The sequence below is a fragment of the Lissotriton helveticus genome, chromosome 6 (assembly GCF_964261635.1).
Source record: "Lissotriton helveticus chromosome 6, aLisHel1.1, whole genome shotgun sequence".
NCBI classification, from domain to species: Eukaryota; Metazoa; Chordata; class Amphibia; order Caudata; family Salamandridae; genus Lissotriton; species Lissotriton helveticus.
The window spans coordinates 1,289,192,617-1,289,206,458 of record NC_136067.1 but is presented as its reverse complement, the minus strand read 5'-3'; the positions used below and the strand labels follow the sequence as shown (position 1 = coordinate 1,289,206,458).

The window sequence follows — 13,842 nt, the reverse complement described above, 5'->3', positions numbered from 1 at the left end:
AAAAATGTGTACATTTGATTGTACAGATAAATTGTCACAGGGACAGCAGGGTAAGTCATTTATTGAGTAAATACCTGCAGGATGTGCCAGCATGCACGGAATAAGATTTATTCAGAATATGATTAAAAGGAATCTATGACATGCATTTGATACAGTGCATAGGTATGACCTTATCCCGTCCTCAGGCTTCGGACCTTCAAGATATAGTTTCACCAATACCTTTGTACAGTTTGATTGTAGTCTGGCATCTGATCTTTGCTTTAGGAAATGGGCTTTTACCTCCCGCCTTGAGATGCTCATGCAATCCCTGGGGTTAGTTAATTGGCGTTCCAAACCTAAAGCGGAGAATGTTGATTTAATACATGAAATCCATGGAATTCTATGTGCATTTTCCATGGATAGGCAATCTTCAATTAGGTTTTGGGTAGTCTGAATAGACTCCCTTCTCCAGATGGAATGCCACAAAATTATGGGTGCCACAGAGATTGTGTCAGACAGATATGGGACCTCCAATTCTGTATGGGTATTAAAGTTGGAGCAGCTTACGGGAAGGTCCATTAGCTTTTTCCAAAAAATTTCCTCTATTACTTGTTGGGAGATGAATTAGTATGGCCCCATATGCCTGCCCCATAAGATGATACTAACACTGATTAAGCTGTGTATACCTTTCTTACCATGTTGATAGGCTTCGCCCCCAATTTTTTGATGAAAGAATGGAGAGCAATAATGCTTCTTTCTAATGATAGCCCCCTAGTAGCGCGCATACGGGATCATGATAGATGCCTATCAAATGTTACACCTAGGTATGAAAAGGTATTGGTGTGGGCTATTATTTTTCTGGAAATATAAATACTTGGAAATTCCTATCCTTCCTTACAGGGATTAAAATGAAAGATTTTGACTCATTAGTTTTTAGCCCTAATTTTTGCATGTAAATTACATAGGTGTTTAGTAACTTTTGTAGGGCCACACCCGTACGGGCAATTAACACTGCATCGTTAGTATACAGGAGGATTGCCTATTTTCCCAATACACTGGTCGTCGGCTAAATTTGGATTTGACCTTCCATAGCTGACTGTTTTTGAGAGGGAATGTGTGTTGTTACTGCCAATAATCCCCCTTTTGAGGGCATGGACCTAAAACAAATAACAAATCTGGTGTCTGCCATATGATTACTGAAGATGACGCCATAGCCGATGGTCCTTACAGGGCATATCAGTTGCCCGATACTACAGGAGGCGTCTTGACTACAAACTCAGCTTGCAGTATTTGCTTTGCTAAATGCAAACGTGTGATCACAATCGTTTTGAATTTTTTTTAAATAACCATTTTACTGTGCTTGAGGCAATTCCCACGTATATTGCAGTTAACTTTCTGCAGCATTCAGCCTTACACAGTAGCTAGAAATGCGCTAAATAAAAACGCCCTCAGGTGGTTCCTCTGATACAGACTAAAGTAGATGCAACAAGCTGCACCTTCCACGAGCTTCCTGAAACTAAAAAGAGGCAATTGCTTAACAATTTAATATACCGAGTACAGGAGATGAGCATGCGGCCCCTACTAGCTTCATAGACCACAATGTTTTGTGGGGGTAAAGGCAGATGGGTGGCTGCTAGAGGTTTGCTAAGTGGCAATTTTGCGACTAATGGCATAGAGAATGCCGGGAGCTTAACCGACTCAGCATATAACATCATCTGCGGCGTACCCCAGGGATCATCCATCAGTCCAACGCTGTTCAACGTCTACATGGCCCCTCTCGCCCGCCAGCACGACCTCAACTTCATCTCCTACGCCGATGACACCCAGCTCATCCTCTCCCACACCAAGGACCCGCACATTGCCAAAACCAACTTCCACGAGGAAATGAAGGCCGTCGCCCAATGGATGAGAGGCAGCCGACTGAAGCTGAACTCGGACAAGATGGAGGTCCTCATACTCGGATCCTCCCCCTCTGCCTGGGACAACTCATGGTGGCCAACCACGCTGGGAACAGCACCGACACCCACCGACCACGCATGCAACCTAGGAATCATCCTCGACTCCTCCCTCTCCATGTCGAAGCAGACCAACGCCGTCTCCTCCTCCTGCTTCAACATCCTTCGCATGCTCCGCAGGATCTACAAGTGGATCCCCACCGAAACAAGAACAACGGTGTGTATTTTGCTGTTCACCCTATGTGGGAAGGGTATGCCCAGACGTGGGTCCCGTGCTCACTACGCCACTGGAGTCAAGCTATCCTGGCTGAAGACGGCTAATAGCCAGAAACCGATCCTAGGATGCTTGATTCCGGTCCAGGGAAGACATGGCTTGGCAGTTCGGGCTGAAAGGTTCCCATGAGGCACAGGGTCAAGACTGATTTGCATATGGCCATGTCTGAACTGGGGTGGCTTGGTGAGCAAAATAATGATGGATTAAACCCAGATCTGTGACTGCAGGTGAATTTTTTGCCATTGTGCAACATTCCGTCCATCATCTTGTGTATTTTGTTATTCTTGTAGTATTCCTGCTTTTTTCTGAATTTCAGGACCAAACCAGAAGTACTCTTTGCCAACCCCTGGAATTTAGGAGTGAACCAGGAGAACTGCAAGAGTAAGTCAGAGTAAAATTTTTGTAAAGTGGGCCTATTGTCTTTAAAGGGGTCCGGTATGTAAAGAGAGAACTTTCCTTGGCTTCTAAAAGCACGACTCGATTTGTTCTCCATTTGTGACCATAAAAAACAACTTGTTTGCTAACTGCGAAAGAAGTCTAAGAGTGCACCATCCTTTTGCATAGCTCAGCGGCCGGCATTCACAGTAGCTGCGTAGTAATATGGAAAATATGAAACGTTGAGCCTGATCAAGAGTTTGGGTGCAGGTTTTACTCCATCATTAACATTGTGGAAATACCGACAGCCTTAATACACGTGTCTTAGAATATAATGCAGTTGTAATAAATGGGCAGGATACCTGTCACATTTGATAAAACATCCGGCAAGCTTTTTTTATTTGCAGTTTAGCCTCCCACATTGTCCCCTGTTCTAATGATTCCCGGGGCAAAAGGAGTGAGGCTGAGAGCTGTCCCAAGTTGCTCTGGGGTATTAATACCCGGGCTCCCAGTCTGGACAGTGCCCGGACCTTGTACAGGAGATGCTGATTATTGTGCCTCAGGTCCAATATCCGACTGCAGTCCCTTGGCAGATCTTCTTGTGATTCAACATTTCTTCCTAGATGGTATTTTTCTTTTAGGCTGCACTTGATGCATTGTCACTCCATTAGGGTCATCAGGTCCCTGGCCGCCATCACACTGCAAAGTTGTGTTATTCTTGGGATGCATATGTCATTTTCATCCCTTGTATCATTTAAGCATCCAATGGAATAATTGGGGGTTGGATCTTGGGCATCCATGATCTCAGATGTACCGGAACTTTCCAAACAACCACTTGGGACCATTCTATTCTTACACCCCTTAGAAATAGAGAACCACCACTTTATCAAATATATTGGGATGATTGGATTCTTCATTGACTTTTTTTTAGGTGTACCCTTCTTCTCCTTGCTCACAGTTCCTGCTGTAATAATTGCACTCTTTCCAGAATTAATTGGCAATGCGGTACTCCCCAGGCTTCATACTGCATTGCCAATGAACCCCAGTACAGCTGCTCCTGGATTTGTCTCACTATCTTTCTCAGTACTGATAGGTTTAGCCCCTTGGCACATAGTGTCAGTATTGAGAGGGTCATTAGCTATACTGGCCTTACTGTCCACAATATTTGCTCCTTCCATCAGTTGGGCGAGTGGCCTAGGCATGCCTTTGCCATCGGAGAAAATATCATACATTATATCAGATTGGGTGGTGGAGGTTGTCTTCTGGGCCACCGTATCTTCCAGTACTCTTTTTAAATAAGTAATTTGACTGGTTAGCCTTACCTGAGCTTGTGCTTGTGCCTGGGCTATTGTATCACTTATATCAGCCTCAAACTAGCAGGCATCCAATTTAGAAACCTCTCCTCCAGGTTTATCTGCACTAATATGCAGAGACACGCTTTTGGGTAACGCCGATCCCAAATTTTTTATCAAACTTCTAGATCAGCTATCATCCAAAGTCATGGAACTCTGCTCTGCGTTAGTGATTGACATGGGTGCAGACACCTTGTCAATCTTCTGGAAAAAACTTTTTAATAACTTGGGATCAATACTCCTAGAGATGTTGGCGGTAGAGGGAGCCTCTGCAGGTTCAGCCATGGGTTCTGGCGTACCCCCTGGCATGGTTATTTCTTCCTTCGGCGTGATTCTTTTTCCCATTGGATGGGTCGGGAGTAATTTGTTGTGCACTCTTAGCGAGTGTCTCTGGACTACCTTCTTCACATTAGTATACCTGCTCGTTATTGTCATGGCACTGCAGTAAGGATTTCTTGATGTTTCTGAATGTTTCTGAATGCCTCTGGGGCAAAGTTGAGTCTCCACTCATACGTATCTGATGTACCCAGTTGTGGCTGTTGGTAGTAATTATAGATATGCAGCTACCGGATTGTCTGATTGTTGTATGGGGAGTAGCACGGGAAATAACAGTAGTGCTGCTTGACTTCCCAGACACTATCACCTGCGACCTGTGTACTCACAAGGGAAGCAGCATGAGAATTCTACAACGGGTGCACCCTACCACGGCACGGACAACGGACTATTCTACAAGCAAGCCACGCCAGCCTAACACTGGCCACCTCTGCAAGTAAAAGGAGTCTGTCCTAGTGCCTAAGGCTTGTTTCTGCCACTTAAACTCCTCTCTGTCTCCAGATCCCTACTTTCGTATAACTCGCTCCATCCACTGACCATTCCACTGCTGCAGTCCGTTGCTGTTACTTTATATAGGCCACTCCTCAAGCCGACTCATCCTGACTATCCCCCTCCTCCTTCCACATACAGCAACGAGGTACAGCAGAGGTCCTCCTGAGTCCTCACACAATGGTTTTACCCTTGTCGTACAAGCAACATGAGCACCTTTGTGTGTGTGGGGGGCATGTCGCTGTTGAACACTGAGTCGCGGAGAACAACTCAGGTCAAACCTCTTTCCTCCGGACTCTGGCCTGGGCAGGCTAGGCAACAGACAGGTGGCGGGCTAGGTGGCAAATCAAAAGATCACTCACAGGAGTATCTCAGGGATATCAGCACTTAAAAGAACCTTTACCTCCTCTATCTGACCGACCTTCACCCACCCTCACTGTGCTTCCTTCTTCCTCCTAACTGACTCCAAACAAGGTACTAGAGTATCGGAAATGCCGGCCCTGTCACGGGTCAGCCTGTGGGGCGGCGGCGTCTCCCTTCAACGCCTCTGTGCAGTGGACCGTTGCAACTCCCTGCAGCACAGTACAGTCTCAGGGTAGGCAACGTCTCTATCAGGCGGGAAGGCACATACTAGCTTCCAAGGGATTGATTTAAATAAAGAGCATCACAATAGAGAATAACACATGATACATAGGAGTGACGGGAGGAGTATCACGTTAACCAGGTATTGACATAGTGAAGAGACTGCAGTGTGATTTGTTACTCAGTCAGATGCTGTCCTACAAGAGACTAAGGGCCTGATTTAGAGAGTGGCAGAGTGGGAGCCAGGCTATAAATGATTGACGCGCCATGTGTCCTTCACAGAGCCTCACCCCGCTCCAGTAGCCGAAACCCTGGGTCACAATGATGATTTTCAATGTACACATTTCCCTGATGTGGAGAGAAATAACTCACTGTACATTAAGAGACTTTCAGGGCTTTAAGTGGGCCGGGTCCTGCCAGTGCTCAGCACCAGCATTTCTAAAAAGCAGGTTCTGAAACGGGTCCATATCAGACTCTCCGTTTTTGCCCACATCATCAGGGTGAAAAGAAAATCTTAACTTTGCAGCAGTGCCACCCTATTCTGCCTTTGAGGAAACGTCAGAGAGGCTTGTTATGGTTATTTCACAGTCGCATCATGTCAAAAGTAAAGCATTTTCAATAGTATATACAGCGAAGCCATAGTTGTTGCTTGGTTATGTTATGCAACTAATATGCATTGGCAAAGCCAATAGCCATGGCTTGTTGTTGTTGTAATGTTACTTGTATTTTGCATCTGGATGCAATGACAGAAGCAGCACAATGACAGTTGGGCGGCACTCTATGCTAAGCACAGATTTTTAGTTTATGTGTCCTTAACTACATCAGCCACTCCACTTTGAGATTCCCTCGCTGTTTTCATTCCGCTTAAAGCCCTGGGAACATTTGTCTTTTGCTTTAAAGCAATAGTCCTTGCCATTGGGCTGTGTTGTAAAGCAAAAGAGAATGCGAATGGGTTGCTTCCCCCACCTGGTGTTGCCTTCTTCGTCTCCAAATTGGTTCAATCAGTTCATTTCTCAAAGCATGTGTGCTTCATCCTGCAACTGAGATTAATGCATTATTGTGTCTGGCTGTTTTTTTTTTTTCAAGATTCCTCTGTGACCTCAGAGCAGGACTACGGTTTTTGGTGTTCTGAAGTAGAGGTGAAGCAGCAATTTCTTCCAGTTTTTCTAGACCTGGCTCACAAGGAGATATTGCTTTATTATTTTTGTGTTGTCACAGTAACAGATAAAGAAGACACCTCAGATTTACTAGACAGTCGTACTTTACAGTAATAACAATTTTCACTTTCTGCACTTTCTACCACAGTTGTAGCCAATCAGCTCAACTGTATGCAATGCCCATCTCAATAATTCTCTAGTCATTTGCCTCGAGATTGTGTAAGGCTTTGCTAGGTTGTAACCCTCTAAACTGCATGTCTCTCACAGTCCTCCCAGCTATGTCACCGGCATGGGCCTTGAAGCACTGAGTTAGAGCCTGTTCCTTTGTTGACACATTCCTTATGTTGCATTCCCACAGCGGCATTCCACTAAGACCATAAATGCTTGACATATTTTCCCCATGTGCAGTTGGAAAATGTGTTGTTAATGATACAGCAGGCCCACATAAAATGAAGTTTTTCCATTGTTGAGTGTGCTGAAAACAAACCAGGGGTATAAACATACAGGGCATGTTTCTTTACTGCAGTCATAACAGAAAGCATAGGCCACTAATGGGGGCCCCTAGTAAAAGACAAGTGGGATAATTCTAAAGATATCTGCCACCTGCTCTGGACTCCAAACCAAACATAATTTACAAATGTTGCTCTGGATTCATAATTTGTGTTGTCTTTGAGTGGGCGTGGCTTGCCCGTGTAGTATTCCTGCTTATTTATTAATTTCAGGACCAATCCTGAAGTACTCTTGGCAGACTCCTGGAATTTAGGAGTAAACCAGGAGAACTCCAGGAGTAAGTCAGAGTAAAATCTCTGTCTACTGGGCCTATTGTCTTTGAAGAGCTCCACAGTCCAGTATGTAATGAGAGTATTTTCCTTTGCTTCTCAATGTCCGACTCAATTTGTTTTCCATGTGTGACCGTAAAGAACAAATTGATTGCTAACTGCAAAAGAAGTCTACGAGTGCACCATCCTTTTGCATAGCTCAGAAGCCGGCATTTACAGTCGCTGGGTGGCAATATGGGAAATAAGAAACGTAGGACCTGATTTAGAATTTGGCAGCAGGTTTTACTCCATCATAATCATGATGCATACCGTCAGCCTTATTACGCAAGTCTTAGAATATAATGCACTTGTAAAACATATACAGCTTCCCTTGAGGAAAAGAGCACCATTGGGCTGAAAAGTTGTTGAAGTTTTTACCTAGTAATGAAATGTTCAGTGGCAGTCTCTGGTCAGGTGTATCACATTCACAACACAACTCTATCAACAGTGGGGGAATGTGATAGGACTTAAAAGAAGGTCTCTGTTAGTAGAGACGAAGTATTAAATACTTAGGGCCACATGTACGAGAAAGTATTTTCCGAGTTCCTAATTGTGACTTTTTACGGATTGCAATTAGGAAGTTGGAAAATGCATGTACTAATGTGTCTCAGACACGTTTGAGGATTCCCAATAGGGACGCAATTGACATACCTCATTATTATTCATGAGGTAGGTTGCATATTTTGCGACCCATTGGGAATCGCTAAAAATCAATCAATCAATCAATCAAGGCATTTATATAGCGCACTACTCACCCGGAGGGTCTCAAGGCGCTAGGGGAGGGGGGGGTCCGCTACTGCTCGAACAGCCAGGTCTTGAGCTGCTTCCTAAAGGTAAGGTGGTCCTGGGTCAGGCGGAGGTGGGTCGGGAGGGAGTTCCAGGTCTTGGCGGCCAGGTAGGAGAAGGACCTTCCTCCTGTGGTGGCTCTTCGGATGCGGGGGACGGCAGCGAGGGCGTGGCCGGTCGATCGAAGCTGGCGTGTGGGAGCGTAGAAGTTGAGGCGGCTGTTGAGGTATCCTGGGCCTTGGTTGTGTAGGGCTTTGTGTGCGTGGGTGAGGAGACGGAAGGTGATTCTCTTGTTGACCGGGAGCCAGTGCAGATCTCTCAGGTGTCCGGAGATGTGGCTGCGACAGGGGATGTCCAGGATGAGTCGTGCTGATGCGTTCTGAATTCGCTGGAGTCTCTTCTGGAGTTTGGCGGTGGTTCCGGCGTAGAGGGAGTTGCCGTAGTCCAGACGGCTGGTGACGAGGGCCTGGGTGACCGTCTTCCTGGTCTCGGTGGGGATCCACCGGAAGATCTTCCGTAGCATGCGCAGGATGTTGAAGCACGACGAGGTGATGGCGTTGACTTGTCTGGTCATGGAGAGGGAGGAGTCCAGAATGAAGCCCAGGTTGCGTGCGTGGTCTGTTGGTTTGGGTGCGCTGCCCAGGGCTGGGGGGCACCAGGAGTCGTCCCAGGCGGAGGGTGAAGATCCCAGGATGAGGACTTCCGTCTTGTCCGAGTTCAGTTTTAGGCGGCTGTTCGTCATCCACTTGGCTACGTCTGTCATCCCTTCGTGTAGGTTGGCTCTGGCGGTGGCGGGGTCGTTGGTGAGGGAGAGGATCAGCTGGGTGTCGTGGGATGGTGGCCTGCTGGGGACAGCAGACCACTATGTCTGTGTTTGATTTTGATTTTGATTTTAAAGAAAGCAACTTTTTTTAAATGCAGCCTGTTTTCCTTAAGAAAAATGGGATTTATTTAAAAAAGAAAAATGAAATGTTTGTGTTTATGAGTTGGCAGTGGTCCATGGGAGTAGGCGGTAAACAGTGATTGTTTTGTGACCAAATTCCAGTCGCAAAGCAATCGTACGTCCCACTGCAAATAGCTCTTGGCACGCCACTTCCTAATACCGACTTACAAACCCTATTTTGCGAGTCAGTAAAAGGTTGCTGACTCGCAAAATAGGGTTAGTACATGCCAAAAGGTGTTTTAGCGGCCGCAAACAGCCCGAATCTCTGCTAGCGGCAGCTAAAAAGGGTTGTACATATGTCCCTAGGAGCTTCACTAATCCAGGGCAGAACCTCCAAATGCAAAAAATTACCTCTATCAAGACATGACTGCCCTCATTACGAGTGGCTGGTGAGTGCCGTCATATATACAGCACCTCATAAAATCCGACCCCACTTAGTCAGAATTTATTGGGTCAATAAATACAAACAAATTATACATTTTTGTGGAATAACGTGCTTATTATGGTAGTTACGGTACCAAAATCCGCATATTCCAGTAAGTATCAAGCATTGTTCCCAAAGTATTTATAGGCAGTTCTGACCTGCTGATATTTATCACAACACTCATTATTGCAAAATGTTTACCAAAGAGACTCAGCAGGAATATAAAAAAGTTATTTTAAATTTGTGTGTATGCGAATTGCCAAAAAGGATTTAAAGCCAAATGGTTACAACCTCTGCCATCATGCTTCATCATAGGGTTAGATTTGCCAAGTGTGATAGACAGCAACGCTGATCATGAAACGTGGTCTGGTCCCTATAGAAATAATTTCTTCAGTAGAGTTAAGTACATTTGCGGTCAGCATGTTGACTCTGTTGTGCCACTTGTCATTGTTGCATTCGTGCTACAATGTAAAGAGCTCTACCTCAAGAGTAACTTTTGTAAGACCTCCTCCCCTTAATTCTGCAGTGTTCAATTGAGGGATGTAGTAGCTAAACAGTGACTTGTTGGAAAATAGGATTGCTAAGCTTCAACAAGTTCTACCCCACTTTAGTGGAGTGGTCTGGCTCACTGGTTAGAGGCGGCAGACCCATAAGCAGAGAACGGCCCGGGACCAGGGTTCAATTCCCGACGCGGCAGGGTCGTGGACCAGGATCAAAACGGACTCGATAATTCTCGCCTCGGTGCCTACTCTAACCAGGGAACACACTCGGCAACTCTGGGCATTAAGCTTGCCTCATCTCTACAACGGCCCCCCACAGATGCTGGGGATGCCTGGTTTCTCCCTGGAGATACCCAGAACGGGACTATCTCACAGGGAAACCCAGGATGGGTTCCCCAGCGGTCTTCAGCGCATAGATACTCCTTGGAGTCGTAGTGCGCTTTACAAGTACACCCACATTTACATAATGATGTAATTGACCAGAATATAAATAGGAACTAACGCAGAATTTATCAAAATACTTTCCACTACACTAGGAGTAGAGATAAAGTGCTATTTGCCTTAGCAGGCTGACCTATGCAAAATGTTGATAAACTTAGACAAGAATAACTTAACACAGTCAGTGAAAATTCTTATGGTCATAAAGGACAAGAGGAAAAAAGGAGCAGATATGTCCACTAACATATTGGTAAAAGCCTATTATAAGTCATCAACGCCACCTATTAGCAAGGACCAGTTGGCTGAGAAGTAGTGAGGTTGTCCAAGGTTTTGTTGTTCATTGAGTGTAAAGTTACTAATGCTTCCTTGAGTAGTCTTTCAAGTTCCTCCTTAAAGATAGTTCCTGTCTTCCACCTGTCAATGCAGCATGATGACAATTCTTTTTCCCAGAGTAAGATCTCTAGTGTAAGACTTTCCTCTTCCTGTGATGTCACTGGGTCACAACTTAGCTACTGGATGGCTTTCAACAGTATTCTAAGTGTGCATTCCAAAGTAAAGATAAAGGTATGCATAGACCCTTGAAGTTTCATTATACATTTGGCAACTGGCCACTTGCTATTACTTGTAACATCAGTAGGTATATTTAAAAGTTACAGGATTCGATTTAGTCCTTCTCCTGCAAGGGACTGTTTCTGGTATTTAGTAAGTGACTATCTAAATGATGCATGTGGAACCACTCATTTCCAGATAATCGTATATTTCAGGAAAGTATGGCACAAAAGGGCTAAATAGGTTTTTGGATATGTTAAGAAATAATGCCCCCACCCACCCCATATGTATTTTGATTTATGAAAAAGAATTAAACTAAGGTTGATTTGGACAAAAGATTTAGAGATGCACACAGACCAACGAAGAAACAATTGTGCATCCATTTTCATAATAGGCCAGCAGAGAATATCCAGGGGCACAAGCCCATATTTGGCTCAGAATAAAGTCAAATGGACGGCTCAAATCACGATAACACTGGCTTCTATAAATTCTACAATCAAATAGCACCATTACTGAGATAAGGAGAATAAACGTGAACATGGAAGCTCTTATCAACACGGAAATCTTAGGCTCAGGGCAGCGTGGACTGAATTCTACACAAAATGTTTGCAAATAATATATGGGAAGGTGAAGTAACAAGTATGTTTTATCAATGCGTATATTTGAACGAGCTGGCATACAAGCTATAGTCGTCAGTGTGCAAAAACCTGAGGCAACTATATTATTTACAATCTATGAATGATAGAAAGAATAATACAGGAGGGCAAAAAGAAAAATAGATACAGGTAGCAAACAATTATTTTATTATTATTTAATTTTGAATTTCCCATTATTCAATATAGTGAAAATGTACCCCAAAAACTTTTAAGACAATATAATCTTCATAAAACCAAATAAATTTGCAATGCAAATATACTACTTTCACATCTACATTCATTCAAAATCACCCACACATACGCACAGTACGTAAGAGATATATATATATATATATATATATATATATATATATATATATATATATATATAGCAGTGGAATGTCGTACAGTGTCAATAATAATTAGTTGATAAGACAATCAATGATTTATTCAAGTGGATAGATTTCTTTTTGGAAAATCTTCCTATGGCTTGTTTTCAATTATCAATTGATAATTGATTACATGCCACAGGAAGAACTTATACATGTTTTTTTTGCCGATGGTGAAAAGGTATAAACATTGTGAAAGTTAGGGGCAAAAATAGGTCTTTCATTTAGAAATATATTGAATGAGATGTGTAAAATGAATTTAGTAAATTTAAATAAATCATTTGTTATAGGGTAAGAGCTACAAATACCAAAATGGCAAGGTAAAGCAAATAAAAAATTAAAATTAAAATATAAAACAATGGTAAGGTGAGTCTTTAATTATGCTAAGTTTGTATTACAAGTGAATGATGATGAGAAAAAAAGTAAAATACATGTTACCCTGGAATGACAAAGTAATGGCATGTTGGAGATAGATGCATTTCAATTTGTCTTGCCTACTATAAGTTTAATGTTCTTTATTTTGCTGTTATGTTGTGCAAAACCTTGTCACCTGAACTGTGTTTGTAGCTGTGTTGGGTGTGTGAAAATCTATGTTAATGTTCCCTCTAAGGTTTACTAATTCATCATTATATATTCCAGATAGCTTTGTTGTAATTTGTATCGTAACATTGCTTATTGTTCATTTTACATTTATTTTATTAAATAGTACTTGTATACCACAGAGAACTGCTTTATAGAGATCAGAACATTGTGAGTCCCAGCTTGCAGGTTACAGGATAACAGACAAACATTTGCAAAAGGTGGGGTGAACAAGATGCCAAAGGCAGAAGGAATATTGAGCATAAAACTGAAAGTAAAATAGGAAGAATCTTTTAAATTCAAAATAAAATCTAAAATATTCAACGGAAATAGATTTCGGACTTTTCAAGCTCAGGCTTTTTCAATCAGGCCCCTACTAACTTATGTATGTACTCAGAAATAATCATACAAAATATGCTTTGGTGTGGGATAAATGAGAAAAATACTGACAAAAATTAGGAGATAATGCCTGAAAAGCTGACTAGTGAATAAGAAGTAATGGTTGAATTCAAGAAGTGAATCATAAATAGGAATAGCCCAGGTGATCGAAAGTGTGGGGGTGAAGGAGTAAATCTATACCAGCAAGAGATATGCAATTTAAAAAACAAAGGGCCAGATGTATGGCCATTCCAAATTGTGACTTGCAATTTGCACTTAATTACGAGTAGCAAATTGCGTGTCGCAATTTGAAATGTACAACAGTGTCAGAGACATTGATTTCGATTGCCAATGGGGCCGCAAAATGCGAGGCTCATGAATATAAATGAGTCACTTGCAATTTGCAACCCCATTGGGAATGGGTTGCCCTCCCAGGGATGGTGGCTTGCTGGGCTCAGCAGGCCTCCATGTCTGGGACTCCTTTTAAATAAAGCAGGTTTTTTTTCAATGCAGCCCGTTTTCCTTAAAGGAAAACGGGATGCATATACAAAAAAAAAAAGAAATCCCTGAGACCACTACCTGCCTTAAAAAATATTTTTAGAGCCAGTCACAAAGGGGAAGGGGGTCCCTTGGGGACCCTTTCCCATTTGCGTTCCATTACCACCCTCTTAAAGAGGGCGGTAATTTGCAAGAGTTTTGCGACTGCAGTTGCGGTCGCATAATATTCATACATGGCTCTGTGGTCACTATTAGGAAGGGAACTCCCCTTCCTAATATGAGTCGCTTAACCTACTTAGCGGGTTGTTAATTATTTGAGACTTGCTAAATAGGCTTTGTACATGGCCCGCAGTGATTTTGCATGCACAAATGGGTCGCAAACCCGTTTGCGCATGAAAAATCACCTCGT

At 43.2% G+C, this 13,842-nt stretch overlaps 1 protein-coding gene across 1 annotated transcript in view; it reads left to right on the top strand.

Annotated features, from left to right (window-relative positions):
* Positions 1–13,842, top strand: part of FBLN7 (fibulin 7) — an 877,728-nt gene that overhangs the window by 860,541 nt on the left and 3,345 nt on the right. The window lies entirely within an intron of this gene.